We start from the raw sequence: 20208 nt of genomic DNA, 5'->3' as shown, positions 1-20208 counted from the left end.
CCGGCAAGGGCAAAAAAGGAGAGGCAATCTGTCGGGATGCGGGCTCGATGGCTGCCGGGAGCTCTTCTGTGTTTCATCAGCCGCCGTAGAGGCAACAGGGCCGGGGAGCTGCCTTCCCGGCCCCAAAATTGTCAGAGCATTTCACAAAAGACCCACGTTGGGCCCAGAAAAACTGGCACTGGACAGGAAATTGAAGGCAAAACCCGAGACTATTTATTTGCTTCAACTTAAAATTGGGCAGGTGATACGTCCTAGTGTAACTTGGCTTTTCTTTAAAAAACAAAACACAAAATGCTTAGCACTGGCGGTAGGTATATCAGCTCCCTCGGAAAGGTTTCCATTCTCCTGTGAGGACTCATTCACTGGGTTCTTTCAGTCTTCCACAGTTATTTGAAGGTTTGGGCCTGTTTCTTTCTTCCCATCTTATTTTGCTGAGCCACTCACAGCCAGGTGAAATAAATTCCTAGAAGCGCATCACTCCCACAGAGCCCTGTGCCTCTCCATTTACACCAGAAAAACTCTGCTTGTACCTGCAGAAGATTAAAAAAAAAAGAGATGCATCTTCTTTTCTGTCCTTGATAATGCTTCATCTCCAAATGCAAGGCAAGAGTTGCACTGTTTTCTTTCTGCTGGGGAAAACAAAACACCGTGGATTCCATCACTACCTCAAGAAAATCTGCTGTAAATGACTTGCAGGGTCCACCATCTCTGACAAGATTTGTTACCTACAGCACTGACATCCGCAGCATAACCCTCATGGGAAGGCATAGGAGTCAGCTGTCCCCCAAAACGGCATTTTTTCTCCCACTCGGGCCACTTTGGGGGTGTTGAGTAAAGAAGGGTACAGCAAGCACCTGCAAGGCTCCTAGCCAGGCATTTTTGTGATCCTGGCTATAGTCCTTACTAGACTCTTTCATTGTCCCAAACTTCATCCCTACAAGGGAAGAAAGTCCTGTTCTCAACAAGAGGGCACAGGAGCACAGGATGACCCCACCAGCTGGCAGATGCAGTTCCACGTTACAGCTCGTAACAGCTTCTTGCTGTAGATGTGGATGGGCTCCTCTCTGGTTCTGATCCCATGCTCCCACTCCTGTGCTTTGCACTTTGCTGACTCCCACCCTGAGGACACCATTTCAGGGATCTAAACCAAAGAAAACTAACTCTGTGACCAGCAGAAGGAGGGAGGTGACTGTACCCCTGTACTCAGCGCTGGTGAGGCCACACCTTGAGTATTGTGTCCAGTTCTGGGCACCTCAATATGAGAGAGATATCGAGGTGCTGCAGCGAGCGCAGAGGAGGGCAACGAAGCTGGTGAAGGGCCTGGAGAATAAATCTTATGAGGAGCGATTGAAGGAGCTGGGACTGTTTAGTTTGAGGAAGAGGAGGCTGGGGGGAGACCTTATCACTCTCTACAACTACTTGACAGGCGATTGTAGAGAGGTTGGTGCTGGTCTCTTCTCACAGGTAATTAGCAATAGAACAAGAGGGAATGGGTTCAAGCTGCAGCAGGGTAGGTTTAGGCTGGACATTAGGAAAAAATTCTTCACAGAAAGAGTGGTCAGACACTGGAATAGGCTGCCCAGGGAGGTGGTGGAGTCACCATCCCTGGATGTGTTTAAGACTCGTTTAGATGTGGTGTTAAGGGATATGGTGTAAAGGAGAACTTTGTAGAGTGGAGTTGATGGTTGGACTCGATGATCCCAAGGGTCTTTTCCAACCTAAATGATTCTATGATTCTGTAAACCAAGTCAGTCTCCTGAGTCCCATGCTAGTATTGTAGCTGCTTGACCTCCTTTCTTGCAGGAAGGGTGTTATGGTTTGAGGAACCCACAACAATTTATTGTTGCTCAGGCAATTATTCTATCACCCGATGACCCCTCCCCACCCAGGAAGGAGAATTGGGGAAAAACAAGGAAACCTGAGGGTTGGAATATGAACAGGTTTAATGGAATAAGACTAGATAATTAACATTAATAATACTAAAGAACCAATATTGATCCCAATACCAGTATAAAATACACAAGGATTATCCTCAGCCCGTTCCATCAGCAGGAAGCTGTGCACTCCCGGCAGGGGACAGCAAATGTGGGACACTGCCAGCGCTGCGGCTCCGGGAGGAAGGGAAGGGCTCAGGGCTCCGGCACCAGGGTGAGGAGTTCTCAAGATCGCAGCCATCAAAAAAGAGAGAAAACTCCTCAGCAAACTTTCTAATTTCTATTAAATGCGATGCTCATAGTATGAAATAACCCTGTTGGCCAGCCCGGGTCAAGTGCCCGGGTCTCGCTCCTCCTCATCCCCACACCTGGTGAGCTCGAAAACACTGAGATCTCAAAACCCACATACCATAGCTGGCTATAAAGTAAGTATTTTCACAAGTTCAGACACTGGAGTCTTCTAAAAGTGCTTTTTTCCCAAGCATTAGAGGAGAAATTAGTCCTGTGTTGCTCAAACCAGGACAAAGGCAAAAGAAAAAAAGTGAGAGGGCACAGACAGCACCTTTAAAAGCTTGAATCCACAGCACCATGCTCTCTCCCTTGCTCTCCACAGCTGTCCCCCAGCAGGCTCCTGTTTCTCACCACAGCACTCCTCAGAAGTCCAGCCCGTCGAACAGCCATGCTGCTGCCCGGCTCCTTGCTCAGCACACGCCAGGCTCCCCTGCACACGGTGAGCACGGCACAGAATGGAGGAATAACCACTCACCTCAGCCTCAGCTGGGCACCGAGTGGGATGCAGGAGCCAGGACGCAATCCCTGCTCTTGCCGTATACCCTGCGACCAGCCCCAGCCAGCCGCTCCATGCTCCAAAGGGTCTGTAAATCCTGGGATTTACCTGCCTGCACCATCCTAGTAGGTATCCCTAGTAGGAGCCCTAGAGTGGCTCCCACCCGAGCTCACGGATGAAGAGGAGGAAGAAGGACAGTTTCAGATGAAGTGGAACTAGGCAAGACAAAAGAGTGTTTACTAGGAAAAGAAAATGAATTATATAAAACCACATATGAATAGTTTTAATGTTTTAAGCAAGAAATGCGAGGGGTGAAATGAAGCAGAGTGAAGGGAAAGTGTTCTGCAGAGTGAATTAGAGGGATCTACAGCGGAACATCAGTTCCCTGCGTAGCTCAGGTTGAATGTTACTTTGCGTTTGGAAGTCAGACACGCCGAGTGCTCTGAGGGATTCCCTTTGCTGTCCAAGGGTACAGTCTAACGGTAACGCAGAGGGAATCTCTCCAGGGCCTGGTATGGTTCTCTCCCATACCACACCTGAGTGCCTCACAGGCTTTGAAGTATTAATCTCATGCACCTCGGGGGTGTGGAAGTGCTGCTCTTCCTTGGAGAATGAGGGGCAAAAGGCAGAGAGGATGGGAGCAGCTTACCCCAGGGCGTCGGTGGCAAGGCAGAAACCTGGATGCAGATCATCTGAGTCCCAAGCCAGCACCTGAACTTCCAGACACACCCTCTTCTCCCCCAAAACGTGAGAAAAGAAGAAACAAAACCAAAGCCATACCACAGTGGTTTAAGTCATTTGAGAGTCCTGGCTGCAACCTCCCACACGGCAATCACTGCACAATCCTGGCTGGTTTCACCACTACCACCTTACCTTTCCCTTCTCAGGTTTTCTGTTGCATCTTGACATAAATTGGGAGCTGCCTGAGGCAGAGGCTGTTTAACTTTCCCCATTACTTTGCATGTGGCACGCAGTATCATGGGGTATCTTGCACGTTTTGACTCTGATTTGAGTTTTTGACTCTGAGAATCAAATTATTTAATGCCACTTGTGTCTGTCTTGTGAAGCCTTTCCATCCCTATGAGCACCCAAGAGAAGCAATACGTGTGAGGAAGAGCCATCCACGCACACCACTCAGTTTTACCATCTCTGCTCATTCTGAGATTTTTGATATTAGTGAGATTATATAGGTGCAGGCAATAGCTCTTGAGGGTGACAAGAATCTGGCTAGTGAGTCAAAACAAGCCTAAAAGACCTGCAGGCAGCAGGGATGGCTTTATAGGAATGAGACCCTGCAAAGGAATTGTTTATAAAAACTCTGGTGCCCAAACTGCTGCTGTGGAAGACTCATGCCATAGAGATGTGAGTATGTGTTCCTGCTGAATATTCCTATGTATCTCCTCTCTCCCTGACCTTCAAGGCTTTGCTCTGAATATAGCGACGTATACCCTTCCTGAGGAGTCTTGGGAGACAATCTAGAGGGTAAAGATTTGCTTCAAAGCAGATCTTCAAACATCTGTTTGTGCTTATGGAACAAGTATTTATCACACTACAGCATATAGCTGCCTGTAGCTTCAAGGCAAACGCAAATGCTAAGAGGTATTAAACACTCATAAACATAAACAAGACACCCTGGAGTAGCTTATCGGTTAGGTGGTAATGGGTGGGGAAAGGTTCACTGTACATTTAAGGCCCAGACTTTTTCCCACTGATTTTTTCTGCGTTACTAACGGGCCAAGGAGAAGAAAACTCTCGTGCGTTGTAGCCTGGCAATATTGCTCAGATCAGAGTCAGCCCACACTCGCTCCTGCAGTGGTTCCTGCTTGCTGTGGCACCAGGGTGCAAGGGCAGACTCTGGTTAGCCCCGGCTTCGAGTCGGGAGAGGAAGGAGACAACCACTAACGGCAGCTCCGTTTCTGACAGCAGTGCCACCTACTGCAGCGGTTACTCCTAGAGCAGAACGGAGATTACAGCTGAAGGGTAAGGGGCAACTTCCGTGGCAGCACATGCCTTCCTAGTTGGCCATACAGGAGCATCGGGGGAGCCTCTGGCCTCAGATTACCATTTGATTGGAAAACAGATGAGCAGATGAGGACATTATCACCTGCTGTTGCTTCATACCACCCCACCACCAACGGCTAGAGTGGAGCTGAGACACCAGGACACTTGTATGATTGTCCAAAAGAGGTATCATGGAGAAGAGAAGGCTCTGGGGAGACCTTATAGCAGCCTTCCAGTACCTAAAGGGGGCCTACAGGAAAGGTGGGGTGGGACTCTTTATCAGGGGCTGTAGTGATATCACGAGGGGTAACATTTTTAAACTGAAAGTGGGGATATTTAGATTAGATATCAGGAAAAAAATTTTCACTATGAGGGTGGTGAGGCACTGGAACAGGTTGCCCAGAGAAGTTGTGGATGCCCCATCCCTGGAAGTGTTCAAGGCCAGGCTGGATGGGGCTTTGAGCAGCCTGGTCTAGTGGGAGGTGTCCCTGCCCATGGCAGGGGGGTTGGAACTAGGTGATATCTTTAAGGTCCTTTCCAAACCAAACCATTCTGTGATTCTATGATTAAGCCGATAGAAGCTGGCGGTGTTTTAGTCCCCCACACTCCTCCTAGGTGAATGAGGAGATCATTTGGCTGGTTGAAGTCCCTGAATTATCTCCTATTGGGATCAGATGACTGCCAGTTCTGGTACAAAGAGGGGACAGAAACATGGGGCAGAAGCCGTTAAGGACATCAGGCATGGAAACAGTGCTAGTCTCGACGGGCATAAACCATTATAGACAACATCTCAGTATCTCTAGTTGACAGTCTTCTGTCTAGTCTAATCGCACCTCCTTGGAGATTTCAACTGAAATGCCATTTGGAGCAGCTCTGCCCTGGACATATGTTGCCTTCTGCCAACTCTGCTGCAGGGACAGTAATCTTTGCCAGGGGAGCAGTAATAAACAGCTGGGTGGGTCACCTCTTCAGTCACCTCACCGTCATTTGCTAGAGCTCATTTGTCAGAGCCCTAAATCACAACACAAACACTAAAAATCAGCCCAAAATGGATACGCCTAGACCACAAAACCTGCAAATTCTCTGAAAACATGCAGTCTAGACCAATAAATAGTGCTTTCCCCAGCAGAGCTAATTTTGGTTCTCCAAGCAAAACAGCGTCAATAAGAAAAGCACTTTTACACCGATATTTTTGGTGGTATGGAAACGTACCTGTATATTACAAGGCCCTTACTACACGGGCAGAAGTTTCTAATGCAGATCTGCATTCAGTTCTGTGTTTCTGGAGGTGAAGAGGGCTCTTCAGTCATGTTGAGCTAATGCAACTGAGCCAACAGGAATTAAAGCTATGCCCTTTTCTGCCTGTTGAGACATGGTGAAAGAAAGCAGCCACCTTAAATCAAAGGGTCCAGATTCAGGGAGGTGCTCCAGCTAGAAATCAGAAGGCAGTTTACAGATACTTTGATAACTCGAGCTTTTATCATTCCACAGGCCCCCGAGATCAGTTGGTGAGGGCTGAGTGAGTTTCCTCATACGGTATTTGAAGGCAAAGTCAATCTGCATTTGCTTCCCAACAGGCAAGCCCAGGCAGCTACAGCATGTTATAAAAAGAGAAGATTAAACACAAGTTTTGCAGCGCTACTGTCTGAAAAGATACAATCGGTTCTATCGTTAGGAGCTTAGGAGTTAGGATTTTAAATCTGATGTAGGCAGCTTTGAAGCACCAGTTTTGTCAAGAATATCCGATGCTTTGTCCTATCTTGAAAACTGAATTGTTTAGCTATTAAAAGAGATTAATGTAATCTCTGTGTCTATGAAATTGGATTTTGAAACTGCTTGCTCACTGTACTATCTCCAGTGCAGTGCATGAAACCTCTGCTCCTATTCACGTTTCTACAAATTACAGGTCACACCTTGTTTGAGCCCAGCGTGTGCTGGCATCGTCAACGGGACAAAGCGCCTGGTGGGCTGCAGGAGGAGGCATGTAGCTGGCAGGGCAAAGGAAGCTGTTATTCCCTGGAGGCTGCCAGTGACATACCATGTCGCTTTGGACCCCTGGGTGAAGGCAGGCCCAGCAAGAGGGATATTGAGATGGTCAGGGCAGAGCACACATGCTATGAGCAGAGGTTGAGGAGACGAGGAGGCGGAGGGGTGATCTAACAGGAGCCTATTGGAAATGACGCCTCCCTCGATGCAAGTTACATGAGCGATGGAGTCCAACACCTCCTGCAAGCAGCAGATGAAAAAATGAGGGGCAACAAGCCCAGGCTGGAGCCTGGAAGATGCGAATGGACATTAGGGAAAACATCTCCCAGACAGGGGGACTCTCCATCCTTGGAGGCTTTCAAGACTTGGCTAGACAACGCCAAGGCTGACCTGACTTAGTGCAATAGTACTGTGTTAGGCGGGAGCTTACACAAGCCTTCAGAAGCTCCTCCCAACCAACATTTCTGTGTTTCTGTGCTTTTCCTAGTGAAGGAGCCGAAGGCTGTTCAGCTCCGTGGATCCGTGTCTTTTTATGCTAGCTAAGGATCTGGTACTGCAGCCTGAAAGTCCTGAAACAGCGTTGAGAAAACATTTCAGAAAATTGGTTTGGAAACCTTCTTTCTTCTGCTCACGCATTCAGCTGTGGTCTATGACAGAAAGCTCTAGAAACAGAAATTGGCTCAAATATCTGGCTTCACAAAAAACTAAATGCAAGCACAAGATTTTTCTTGGCTGTGAACCCATGTCCTTGGGAGATGGGACATGGGAAGCCCATGTCCTTGGGAGATGCAAGCTCTCAGTCACCCAGGACTGCACAGTCCCTCCCGTTTGGGTCAGTATCAGTTCTCAGAGCGATCCCACACCTTGTGTGGGGCCACGATGACCACAATTTTGAACTCCACCAGGTCAGTCTGGGCTCCAGGAAGACAAACATAGTCACACAGGAGATGTGCACGTGCACAAGCTGAAGTCTCGTGCATCTGCTTAGAGTAAGAACACCTCTTAACCTCAAGGAGAGAACTGACTGTATGACCAGCTCTGCGAGGACTAGACTGTAACAGAAGCTGAAGTGTACGAGCTGGGTGAAAAGCAGCACCAAGTCAAGCAAAGGACCTCTCACAATTGTATCACTATATTGTTCTATGCCACAAAGATTCTCCAACATCTTCTGTTCCTCCTGTAGGAAGAAATGTGCTACCAGAGGTTGGGGGCAACCATCCACCCCATCCTCATTATGGACTCCTTGCAAGCTGTGTCATGGGATCCCCAAAATAGCATCTCTGAGCTCCACGCTGAGGACGACACTGGGACACAACTGAGAAGAATGAAGAAGGCTGATGGCTCTACACCTGCCTTGGGAAACTGGGGAGCTCAGAAAAGCTGCCTTTGAAATCTGGGAAACCAAAGCTGAGGCTGGTTCTAGTGAATCTGGGGCAGCGAGGAAAGGCAAAGCAGCTCTGCTGAGTGCTTCGCCTCCTGCGCTTCCACCACGTGTTCTTTTCTTGGCATACTCCCCTACCTTTCTAAGGAGGGTAGTTTAAAATAGGTGCCGTTATCCATACATAGCGGGGTAAAAAAGCAGGCAAGGTTTCCTTTGCTGGTTTAGTAATCCGGCAGCTTCCAAAAAGGTTAAGAAATCCAAGCCCCTCCTCCACGTTGCCTCCCCCCCCCGCCCCATCCAGCAGCAGCGTGTTGTGCTCTCATCAGCCCACCCTCCGCCTGGAAAACGTGGCTTGTGGTCCTGTGAACAGGGTGTAGCCATGAGCGCTGACAGTCCAGTTGCTTTACTCAGCGGTAAACGGTAGAAGAAGAGATACGCCAGGGCAGGAGGCAATTGCTGCAGGGATTGCTGCTTGTCCTCAACCAACCCAGACCATGTCTTCTTGCAGCAGCTTGAGGTTCCTGGCTACAGGGACTTAATTACTGCTTCCACCATGGCATATCCATGCACACCACTCCACAGGCACTTGAGCAGGCTCCTTTTCTGCTAACAGAAGAACCACGAGGCATCCTCTGGCTGTTTGAAGCAATTGCCCTCTCTAGCCAGAGATTAGCAACTCCACGCTCCAATCTTTGTAATGTTTGCCAGCCCCTTGCATCCTCTGGATGTCCCCTGCCACGTTCCCCCCTCTGGAGAAAAGCAAGCCTATTTGCAGAGTAAACTCCTCATGACAGCAGTGGCTAGAGCTTCTGACAAGCCATCCCTCTGCAGCGCTGCGGTGCTACAGTGCTGCCCTGGGTGGGCAGTGGGTAAAAATAAAAACAGGGGTTTTAAATGGTTATTCATCCCTTTTTGCAGCAACTGAAAATCAAATTTGTTTTCTGCCTTTCCCAGAAGTATCCTTGACTGCAATGGCTTGAGAAGCACCCTGGCAGTAGCAGGGTTGTTGTTAATGACTGATTGCTTCAGGGCAGTGGAGGATTTGATGCTCTTGATACAGGGAAAAGAGCAGAAGAGAAAGAAGTCAAATGAGTGGGTGCCTGTGTTTGGTTATGCTTCTGCTGATGCAGCTGGCAGAGACCGCAGAAATGGCGAGATGACTAATGGAAGTGCTTGTAGAATACGGGGAGCCCCACACTCCAAAGCACCCCAGGCACAAACCATGTCACCACCAGCAGCAAGCTGCCCAACGCTGGTGGAAGGGACAAAGAACTAGTGTCTGTGTCCTCTGCTTTCAGGCAGAAAAAAAAATCTTTTGCATTTTCTCTTTCTTTTGGACTTCATAAACTGTTTTAGAGACTGTTTATGCACAACTTGTTTTGTCCAGTTGGATGCATCTGGGTTACTTGTTCTGTCTGTCCGTTCTCTCCAGTTTTAAGCACTTCCCCACTAATTGCTGTTTCCTTGACCAAAAGCTTTACTTTTGCCTTCAGAATTACATATTGAATTGACAGCACATACATTGAATTCACACCAGTAGCGCCCTTGATGTCCTCCGGGGCTCTGAGATGCCCCAAGGCCACATCCAAACCTCAAAGTGAAGACACGGCACAAAAGTGCTGCCTCAGGGCTTCCCTCCACCCAAGAGCATGCCGGCAGACTGGGTGCCTGTGCGAGCCTTCTCACCCCAAACTGTATTCAGCTCACGATGACTTGCTCCTGGCAGCTGCATGTTTCCTCCTCACCTGGCAGACAGCAGCCCCACAACCTCTGCCCACCATCCCAGGGCCAGTCATCCTGGGGAGCTCTTTGCAGCAGTGTATTGTAGTAGCTATGATGATCCTACTGCGTGCAGCTCTGGAGACCCCAGCAGAAGAAGGACATGGACCTGTTGGAGCGGGTCCAAAGGAGGGCCACGAAGATGATGAGAGGGCCGGAGCACCTCTCCTATGAGGACAGGCTGAGAGAGTTGGGGCTGTTCAGCCTGGAGAAGAGAAGGCTCCAGGGAGACCTTATAGCAGCCTCCAGTATCTGAAGGGGGCCTGCAGGAAGGATGGGGAGAGACTCTTTATCAGGGAGTGTAGTGATAGGACATGGGGTAACGGCTTCAAACTGAAAGAGGGGAGATTTAGATTGGATATTAGGAAGAAATTCTTTACTGTGAGGGTGGTGAGACACTGGAACAGGTTGCCCAGGGAAGCTGTGGATGCCCCATCCCTGGAAGTGTTCAAAGCCAGGCTGGATGGGGCTTTGAGCAACCTGGTCTAGTGGGAGGTGTCCCTGCCCATGGCAGGGGGTTGGAACTAGATGATCTTTAAGGTCCCTTCCAACCCAAACCATTCTGTGATTCTGTGAATTAAAACAGACTGAATGGAGACAAAAGGGATGGCAAAGATGGCATCACTGAAAGATGACATGGAGCAACTACAATTCCCTCAGGGGAACTGCACTAGCACTAAATTTGCTGCAGTAGCACCAAATACAGCACATCGCTGGAATGTGCTGCAATTAGAAAGCCCACCTGCATGTACCACCAGAACGAAGGCTGGGGGAAGCTGCTACACGTACCGGGTTGTGTGCATGCTCTGGAGCTGGAGGAGTACCAACTGCTGGGAAATGACAACATTTCACACGTACACACAGCTTTACATGGTCTTACTGATAACTGAACATCCGCTACTACTTAAAAGACAACTCAGTCCTGACCTATCTATGGAGAAGATCTTGGGTATAGTTTTCTAAAGTAGTGGATAGGTCAGAATGCAAATGCTACTGGGAGAAAGCCCAAGTGAATGTGCAGATGTTACATTTGGCTCTACCTGCTCCAGGTGCCACTGTCCTGCTCATATTGGTCCATTACTTCTTACAATGAACTCCTTTGGAGCATGTGTGTTTTGTTCCTTGTTCAGAGTTCAATGAAGCATGATCCTGGTTATGAGTATTGGCTTTTGGGGACCGTGGCAGTGACAATAATACTTCAATATTAAACAAGTTAGTAGAATCCCTGTGACAAAATCCCTGGTTATATTATTAATAAAAGCCATCCATATTTCTAAAGAATTAGTCATTAATGTTGCTTTCTCTTTTGCTCACATAGTGTAACTAGGATATAATGGTAGATTCATATTGATAAGGCTTCTAGAGTGAAGAGTTAAATTGTATTTGCCGTCAGCAAGGTGATGTTAAATGTATGAACTGAAAACTCACTAGCCACCACCCAACAACATTGTCTAAGCACCAGAAAACAAGAAAAGTTCTTGACTCTGGCCCAGTAGGGCTGCCACTTAGATATTTTTGAAATTTAATTAAGCAAATGTCATCATTCCTAACAAAAACCATCTTGCGGTGAGCATGCTTTTGAATGCTCAGAGCAAAGCAGAAAGGAGCACTGGAACCCTGAGGCGTCAGGAATTATTCCCATATTAGGTACTAATTCCACAATGAGCTGCGTTCCCAGTTTATCCATTTTCACTATGCCAATTTATTGCATATTATATACTAGGGATGCGTGCGTAAGATTAAAACCTCATTTTTGTAGGTGCTACATGAACAAGTCATGAGACAGTCCCTGCTCCTGCAGAGCCCAGTGTAGTGTCACAGTGACCTGGAAGCAGAGGATAAAGGATATGTACAATGGGGAGAAGGTGCAAATTGATGTGTCGAGCGAAAAAGCACTTTCTTCAGAGCAGGCAAAATCTTGCTTTTCAGGAGAAAAACTGCACAGCGTGAAAGTGCACATGGGCTATGCAGACATCTCGTTTATATTTAAAGGTGGATGTAGTACTTCTGAAATGAGACAGATAAATAGCCTAAGAAATTTCAGCCCTCTCCATCTAGAGAACAAACGTATCAGGTGGTGATGCTCCTCCAGTGACCTGCCAAGCTTAAATCTAAAAGGCTGTGGGAAGGAGAGGACAGTTCAGGCTCCATACCCATTCCAGCTTGAGCTCGCTGTTCCCACTGCCATCGACAGCAGCAGTTTTGCCACCGCCATCTCCCCATCCTCTGAAAGTGGGGCTAAAAAAACTAATGCTTGCAGATCCTAGATGTGACAAGAAACTCGCCACTCCTTCTGGTGATTCGCATTTTCCAAAGAGATTTAGGCACAGAGGAGCCTGAATGTCACTGTAAGTGTGTGGAAGTCTCAAGTAAATGAGCGTTTTGAAAACGGGGCACAACCATGTAGCTAGAAAGCCACGGAGGACTTCAGGATGTACCTATACCGCACGAAGTGAAGGTGGCCTGCAGAGCCTGAGCTGCTCCCAGGGCCAGGATCAGTGTAGCCAGGTCGGCTGAACAAGTTTTGCTTTTTCGCTGCCACATAACCCGGTGTCAGTGCAAATCTACTCCCCTTCCCACCTACCCTCATCACCACCTTTCCATGGCACCACACAACAGCACGTGGAGATACCAGCTCGTGGCCATGCCCACTGGGAAACGGCCGCTGTGGGTACAACGTGGACACATCAACGAGCGCTTACACCAGCCCATCTACGCTGTGGCCTCGGTGGCTCCTTATTTCACAGAGATGGCCCGAGGATCCATTTTAAAGGAGCCAGTAGGGCCCACGGGAGGCAGGTGAAAAAGCTAAAATAGCTCTAAATCCAGTGAGGAGGGGAAGGTAGCTGAGACAGCAAGCAGAGGTGAGACCAGACACTGGAATCTGTAGGTACAAAGCAACAGTTTATTAATAAAGAGACTTCTTTAAGTGTCTTGGTACTGTCTTGGCACTGTCTTGGCAATGAGACACCTTGTATTACCACTTCAACAAACCGTGCATATTTAAGGTGGCATTGTGAAATCTTGAAATCTTTGTACACAAATACAGTTAGGAGAAGAAAAAAGGAAAACTTGGCCATATTTCTGAATATACTCTCTTCTTTGGGAAATAATGTTGACACAGCCAGAACAGGCCTGCTATATCCAACTCTTATGCACATGTCCTCATTTCTATGGCTTAATAATCATAATGAACTATGAGGGGAAGGTAAATAGTCTTCATTCCACATCTCCGAGGATAATAATAAGAAGGAAGAGATTTCAAACATTGGTAATGACTTGTAGAGCTACACATTGCTTAAAACGTCGACCATGAGCCAAGAAATACCCCTCAAGGCTGCAATCAAAAACTGTTTTTGGCTCTGCGCTGTGAACAGAAATTTTATTTGATCAACAGAGTTATTGCAACAGACTTGCTGTTTAGAGTCTGGAAGCTCGTCTCTAAAGCAGCACCCTTCACTGCAGCTAAAGCCTCCTGCACGGCAAAGCTTTGGGCTCGTGAAATGCAGCCCTGGCCAACAGCCTCAGGTTAATCGTGACGGCAACCGAGGAGCATCTTCGATCCTTCTGCCTTCGCTCGCTTAGAAGTCTGCGTGACTTTTCATGGGGAAACAGGAGAGATCCGAGAGCGGCAAAAACACCCCTTTCTCTTTTTGTGAGTGGATGTTGCTTTGGGAGAATGAAATCAGCTGAACTGGCTTTTGTGAAGAGGTTCAGCCTTCTGCCCTCAGTAGCTGTACAAGTATAAGGGCAATCCCTGGCCCATAGGCCTTGCAGGCTAAGGAGAAAACAGACACGTATGTGTCCCCCTGGCAGAGAATACTGGCAGAGAGAAAAGGGAGGAAAGGAAAATTATTTTTTAACAGAGTTTCTCAGAAAATGACAGACCTTCTCAAAATATTTTAGATAATTTTTTGTCTAAATGTAAAAAGCAGACAACATTTAAGTTGAAATTTGGAAAACTGAAGGTCTATTATTCATATATATCTATCTCTGCCATCACAAATGTGTTTCCTGCTGGTATCGCTAAGGAAAAAGAAGACTTTTGAGAAGCGAGATGGTTGTTAAGAGCAGAAAGTAATTTTCAACAAGCAACAACAAGCTATACTGATCCGAGAAAACCAAAGAATGATACTGACTGCTCGTAATACCACACACCCCAAACCCTATCCAGTTAATTACTTAGGGACATGTGGATAATTGGCATTGCCATGCTGATGGTTTGGTGATCTGGCAAAACAGAACCTTCTCCAACGATGGGAGTAAGATTTAACAAAACATATCACAGGCTTTTTTTCAGCAAAAAGAACAGGGCACAGAGACCCTTACCTGTGTCAGAGACACAAAAGCTCCGATGCAAACCAGACGTGAGCTGCCTGAGATCCTTGGGAGAGAAGAAGGAATTTCAGACAAACATGCCTTAGGAGAGAGCTCTAGAGCCCAGAGAAGCAACTGGGTCCTCACACAGGCCACGAGGAAAAGGACCAGCATACAGCAAAACTAAGTGAACTAGAAATAGATAAATAGATGTATTTTGGGTGTGTGATGTATGCTGACTGGCACCCCAACAGTGGGACAGGCTGCCCAGAGAAGTTGTGGATGCCCCATCCCTGGAAGTGTTCAAAGTCAGGTTGGATGATCCAGTGAAAGACATCCCTGCCCACAGCGGAGGGGGTGGACCACATGCTCTTTGAAGGCTTCTTCCAACCCAAAGAATTCTATGATGTTCTGATTTCCTACTTAAGCACGAAACAAAAAGCCTGAAATTTGCTGGTCCTGACAGTTTCAACTACTATTAAAAGCAATGTGGCTTTTTCCAAATATAATCTCTGATTTTTTTTAAATTTTTTTTTTTTTTAAACAGAAAAGCACTAACACCACTTTATGTTTTTACAAAGAATGGGGCAACTCAAGGAGTTTGCAATGAGTTTTGGAGTCTATGGCTTTCTTACTCAAATCCAGGCAGTATGAAAAGAGGCGATGATAAATTTTTATGATCAAAGACAGACCTTTCTAAGAAGAGGGAAGACAGAGTGACAAAGTACAGAAGAGGGGAAACACAGGGGAAAAGGAAAAGCAAGCACTTTGTCCACTGTTGCCTCCAGGCTTTATGTCTCACAGAAATAAAACAATCTGCCTATAGGAAAATAGCATGTTTATTTCCAGTGGGAAATACAGGGCTTAACATACCAGTTAAAACCACAGGGCAGTGGGAGAGTAAAACAACAGCAGTTTGTACCCTTGTCATATGGCAAGGTGAGCATTTGCCTTCTGCAGAGTGGCCTTGGATGGGCAGAGAGACATTTTCTGTACGGGGGTGACATAGATCGCAATCATTGTACCACTGTTGCACCCAATCCCTACTTCAGAAACCGTGTCTCCATAGCACGGTGACATCTGCAGGCACAAGCACTGCCAGCAAGCTAACAGCAGTGAGCCCTGGAGGAGTGGAGGGGCCACCCCAGGCTGCTAGGAACAACTGCATGAGCAGTTAAAGCCCGTAAGAAAGGTTGGCACCTACTATGGTGAACAAAAAGTTCGTTTGTAATTACAGTCAAATCCCAGGAAGGGTGTGTGCTGCATCTCTTGGAAGCACGCGTAGATTTAGGGCAACCTGAGGAGATCAGTAGCGTTGACACTGTATCTTTCACCTTCTGCCTCAAAAAAAACCAGTGAGGTGGCAATTGATAATTACCACTGAGGTAAACAATGGCATCTCACACCTCTTGTGCTTCCTCACCGGAGTGCGGAGGGCAAACAGTGCAGCACTGGTTCCCATTCATGCCTCTGTGGAGCCACGGACCTGTGGCTGGGCTCCAGGATCGTAAATACTTCATCTGAGATCAGGTGCTGGCCTGGTCCCAGGCCAACTCTAGCAGCAGAGGATTGTGAAGGTATCTCAAAGGCTTGCCCGTTCTTCTTGTAGCAAAGGCAGTCACTGAAGCAGGGGCCAGCCCCGTTATTCCCAGGAACTACTGAGACCTGAGAAGCAGCTGGAACTTGGCCCACACAGAAAGACACAAGCAGGGACAAGGTTATTTCTACCTCTTCAGTAAAAGGTGTGTCCCTTTCCTACCTGCTTTCCTACAAAGGCTCTGCATGGCCCCCCTCATCCTCTGGAGCTCCTGCCTGCCAAGGAGGGAAGGGGCCTGGTTACAACACAGTGGCTCCCCGGCGCGGGTAACATTAGATCATTCAGGAGAGCTGGGAACAAACACTGGTCCTGGAGCAAACAGCCCCATCCAGTCCAGCCACGCAACATGACTAAACAGATCCGCACAGGCAGAGCCCTGCAGACTGCGAGCGGAAACCAAACACGGAGCAGGCTGCAGGTTGGCAAGCCCAGTCTTTATTTTCTTTTTCTTTTTTTTTTTTTTTTCGTTTTTCCCTTTTTTTTTGAGTGGAGGATCATCCTCCCCTTTTATTTAAGCAACACTTCCAACGGGAAGAAAAGCTGGAAGAAATCACTGCCTCGTTGCGGGGGCCTCTCACCAAGCTCCACGGTGCAGCTAAGAGGAATTCTGCCTGTTTTCCTAAAAAAATGAGTACAGCCGATGCCCTTGCAAAAGGACGGCGAGGAGGAGCCATGGTGAAGGGAGAAGGCAGAGATAGGCAGGATACCCTGGGGCAGGGAGAAGCTCCCCAGCTTGTGTAACTTGCCAGGGTAGAGAATTGCTCTGACACGTTACGCAGGCTTCTACAGCAGCTATGAATTTGATCCTATAAAAAAACAAGTATCAACAACTTAATCACATGCCCGGGTCACATGGTGGCAAGGGCAACACACAGTAGCAAATGTTGATTTTTATTATTTTTTGGGGGGCTTGTTTGTTTTTTAATATAAAGTAGGAGTGAGGAGTGAAACTGGGGTGGGGCTTTCTGCTGCTCTACTGGGAGGAAAAATAACGTCTTTGCAACAGCTCCTGCCTTGTTTTTGCTCTGCCTCAAGAGCACGGGGCTCTGCCCGGAGTTTTTCCAGGACCTCACAGACCCCAGGTTGTTCTGCAGCCCAGACTGGCTTTGATACTGCCCCGCTGGGTCTCATTGCCAGTGCTGAGCTGGAGTGGGCTGAGGGCAGGAGCTTTGGCTCAGCGCCTGGCACTACTCTGAGCGGCCGCCAGCGGTGCTTGGCAGGGCTGTCTGCGGGAAAAAGATGAAGGCACGAGGAGTGGGAGGTGGCCCGGGGAGGGATGCTGGGAGGAAGGCTGTGCCACGGGGAGCCTGAGTCACGCCGACGCATCGCGCCCGTGCAATGGTGCAGCCCCTTGAACCTCGCCGCAGCTGGAGCATCGTCTTGCTGAGGTGGCTGACAGGGCTCCCATCAACACCGTCCTCTTCCCAGTGGTGGTACGAAAGAAATCCGGGCCAGTGCGTGCATCCTGCAGCCAGCAGTGAGGCAGGCTGCCCTGGAGAGGGAGGTCTCACCAGCAGGTCTGCGTCAAAACCAGATCACGCACCGCCTGGTCAGATTTTACTGGTCACAGTTGTTTTTTTTTTTCCAAAGACATGTGTCAAAATCATCTCGTCTGAAAGCGTCTCAAAGCAAAACATTTTGTTTTAACTCACAGAAACCTCTGGGTTTTGTACAGTTCTGTCTCCACCTCTCTTCATTTTCTGTGGTGGCAGAAACCCCAAAGACTCAAATCAACAAACCAACCACTTAGTTGTTTTGACAATTATCAAATGAAAACCCCTATCTTTTCTTTACCCACTTCTGTCATGCAATATCTAATTATAGATCTGCAGGTCTTACACTGGGGGTCCATTTTCAATAATCCTGTTCCCGTTAGATTGTCGTCGTGGGTAAAAATAACAGTAGGTCAGCCAACGGACTAGCTGCCTCTTTGATTGCAGGGAAACCAGCCTTCCCAGGCAGAAAGCAAGCAAAGCTTTGCTGCCTGACACCGTGAGGTCCTCATGGGGATGCAGCTTTTCCTGGCAAAGCTAAGCTTTGCTGATGAATCTTGTATGCACGCACGTAAAACAGCATTGTGCCGGCAATGTAGCCTGCACAAGGCTCCTGCTGTCTCACACCCCGACCCACACAGCCCGGCCAGCAGCCGGCTGTGGGTCCCGTTTGGCTCAGCTCTTTGCTTTTAACTCCTCCGGTACCATTACAGCAGCACAGACTCAACTGTGGCTGCAGTGATGCTGCTATAAAAACACAGGAAGGGAAACTAGATTTAACGGAGTATGGCACCTTCGTACTAGCGTAACTGTTCACACCGGTAGTCGTAACAGCATCAATCTCCTTGCGAAAATATAAATTATCTCCCCAGCTGAAAGTCCTGTACGGGCAGGGGCGCTGTGGGGAGATAAGACCCCCGCGCTACTCGGCAGGAACGGTTTGTTTGTGTCTCGCAAAGCGTCCTTCTGGTTCAGAGGAACCAGAAATGTAAAGGAGAATATTTGTTTTCCTTTTAAAAATAGCTTGTTCTAAGGAATGCCTTTTTCAACCGCAAGAGGATACAGGATGGAAGGGATACAGGACCTAATAACCCACCTGGAAATACTTTGTATGGAAAAGCAGTTCAGCGAGTTTGGGGATTGTGCCAAAGAATTATCAAGACAGGCCGCGCTTGATATGATTTGGGTTTGTGGGCAGCTTTTACAGCCCAGCAGGATTTCCCAAAGCTGAGGTGCTTTTCAGCTGCCCGTGTATGTGCCTGGCCCTTATTGCAGCCCTGGCTGCTGGCCAAAGCGATTCTGTTGTGAGAGAGTGAACAAGTGAGGATCATTACGACTTGGAAGAACCTCAGTTCTTGCTCACTGAGGACTCTGGAGACACAGAATGGGACAAAAAAAGTACAGAAATGTATCAGAACATGGGAGCCGGTAAGGAGATGGCCTGCTCCTGCAAATTGCAGCTATTAAGGACATGATTTGCAGGCTGTGGGACAACCCGTATGCAGAAGTAGGTGAACCTGGGTGAGGGAGGATAAGAGGCTTCCTGCAAGATCTGAGCGTATCTCCTGCCCTGAGACGATCACACATCAGCAGATCTTTATTCCAAACATGGAGTGCTGGATTCCAGTGACATGTCCACAGCTGTGACTCTACTCCTCATCCTTCATGGTCACGAGTGACCGTATGGTCTCTGGAGAAGCAGCACAGTGTTAAAAAGTGTGAGTTTTCAGAAGTCTACAGCAGAGTCTTTGCTGCACTCTCTTCAAGAGGAGGGAAAAACAGTTCCATGAAAAGGTGAAGATAGGGAACCCCCCTCTGTTTTTTTTCAAGGTAAAAAAGGACTGCTAGGGAAACCATTCAGTCTCCTGCAGAACAGGACAATTGAACTCTGACATCCATGGGGCGCCCAGGTAGCGTTTCCAAATGAAAATGTACAGTTTTTTGAGCAAACTTTTTTTTTGGGGGGGGGGTGGGGAGGGGAGGGAAAAGAAAGGAGGAAAGAAGGAAAGAAAAAGTAAGTTCCATGGAAAGCTACTATTCTTCATTGAATCAAAAATAGAACTTCTTGGAAGTTTACCAACCAGGCATTTTTGTGTGGAAAACACTAACTGTGCAGATTGGGTGGTGTCCAAGGAAAAACGCACACCAGTTTTGGACAGGAATAGAGTTAGGGGTCTAGATGTGTTCACTCTAAAATACCTGCCAAACAGTCCCCGCTATGGCAGGGTGTGAGACACTCGCAACGCCTGTTATTTTTCTGTAGCACGTTATAGGTCTGGCTTTTGGTCTCTGACTGTGCATCCACAGGGGTTTTGGGAGGTGTCAGTGAGTCCTGGAGCGCAGCTTGGCCATTACAGTCAGTGGAAACCCAGTCGGTACAGTTACTGGAGTCCTGGGAGCTTTTTATCTGAGTTTGACACCTGCACGTGGACAGATGACTTTGCCCCGCGCCGCACTGCAGTGAGGGGACTGAAGGGAAGGGATATTGGAGCGTGTTTTTTTAGGGGTGGTAACAGGACTGTTTTGTTTAGTCCAAATGTCTTTTTCTGAAGAATAAATCCATGTTTAGCATGAGGCGAGGCACAGAAGGAGCAGGAAACAAGCTGGGAAACTGGCCATCCCCTGAGCTGTGATGGGATTTGGCTTTTGCTTGAATTTGGGGATTGCTAAACTTGATATCCACTAAGGTTGGTGTTTCACGCTTGGTATTGCTGCTTGCCATAAGCCTTTGGGCAGTGGATAAGGACGGGAAACGGGAGCACAGTTTTTAGCTTGAGGGGCTTCCTCCTCCCACAGAAAAGTCCCAGACCTACCCTTGCTTTATATTTGATGTCATGCATGGTAAGAGAATTTTGAGTTTTTTTCTAGCCCTCTTCAGACTCTCCCTCTTTCCTCAATGCTTACCATAACAGTATTGGAGCATTCACCTTTTC

General features: G+C 47.9%; 1 long non-coding RNA gene across 2 annotated transcripts in view; it reads right to left on the bottom strand.

Moving 5' to 3' along the window:
* Window positions 1-190: 190 nt before the first annotated feature.
* LOC128908118 (uncharacterized) overlaps window positions 191-20208 on the bottom strand; it is a 53074-nt gene continuing 33056 nt past the window's right edge. The window contains exon 4 of one of the 2 annotated variants that reach the window (XR_008465871.1): window positions 191-530. This is a non-coding gene — a long non-coding RNA (uncharacterized LOC128908118). Of the gene's footprint in view, window positions 531-16659; window positions 17302-20208 lie in introns of those variants that run through there. The other variant, XR_008465870.1, reaches the window with a different exon arrangement.

This window comes from Rissa tridactyla, chromosome 1, assembly GCF_028500815.1.
Source record: "Rissa tridactyla isolate bRisTri1 chromosome 1, bRisTri1.patW.cur.20221130, whole genome shotgun sequence".
Lineage (NCBI taxonomy): Eukaryota > Metazoa > Chordata > Aves > Charadriiformes > Laridae > Rissa > Rissa tridactyla.
The sequence above is the reverse complement of the archived record's forward strand: the minus strand, read 5'-3'. Positions and strand labels throughout refer to the sequence as shown.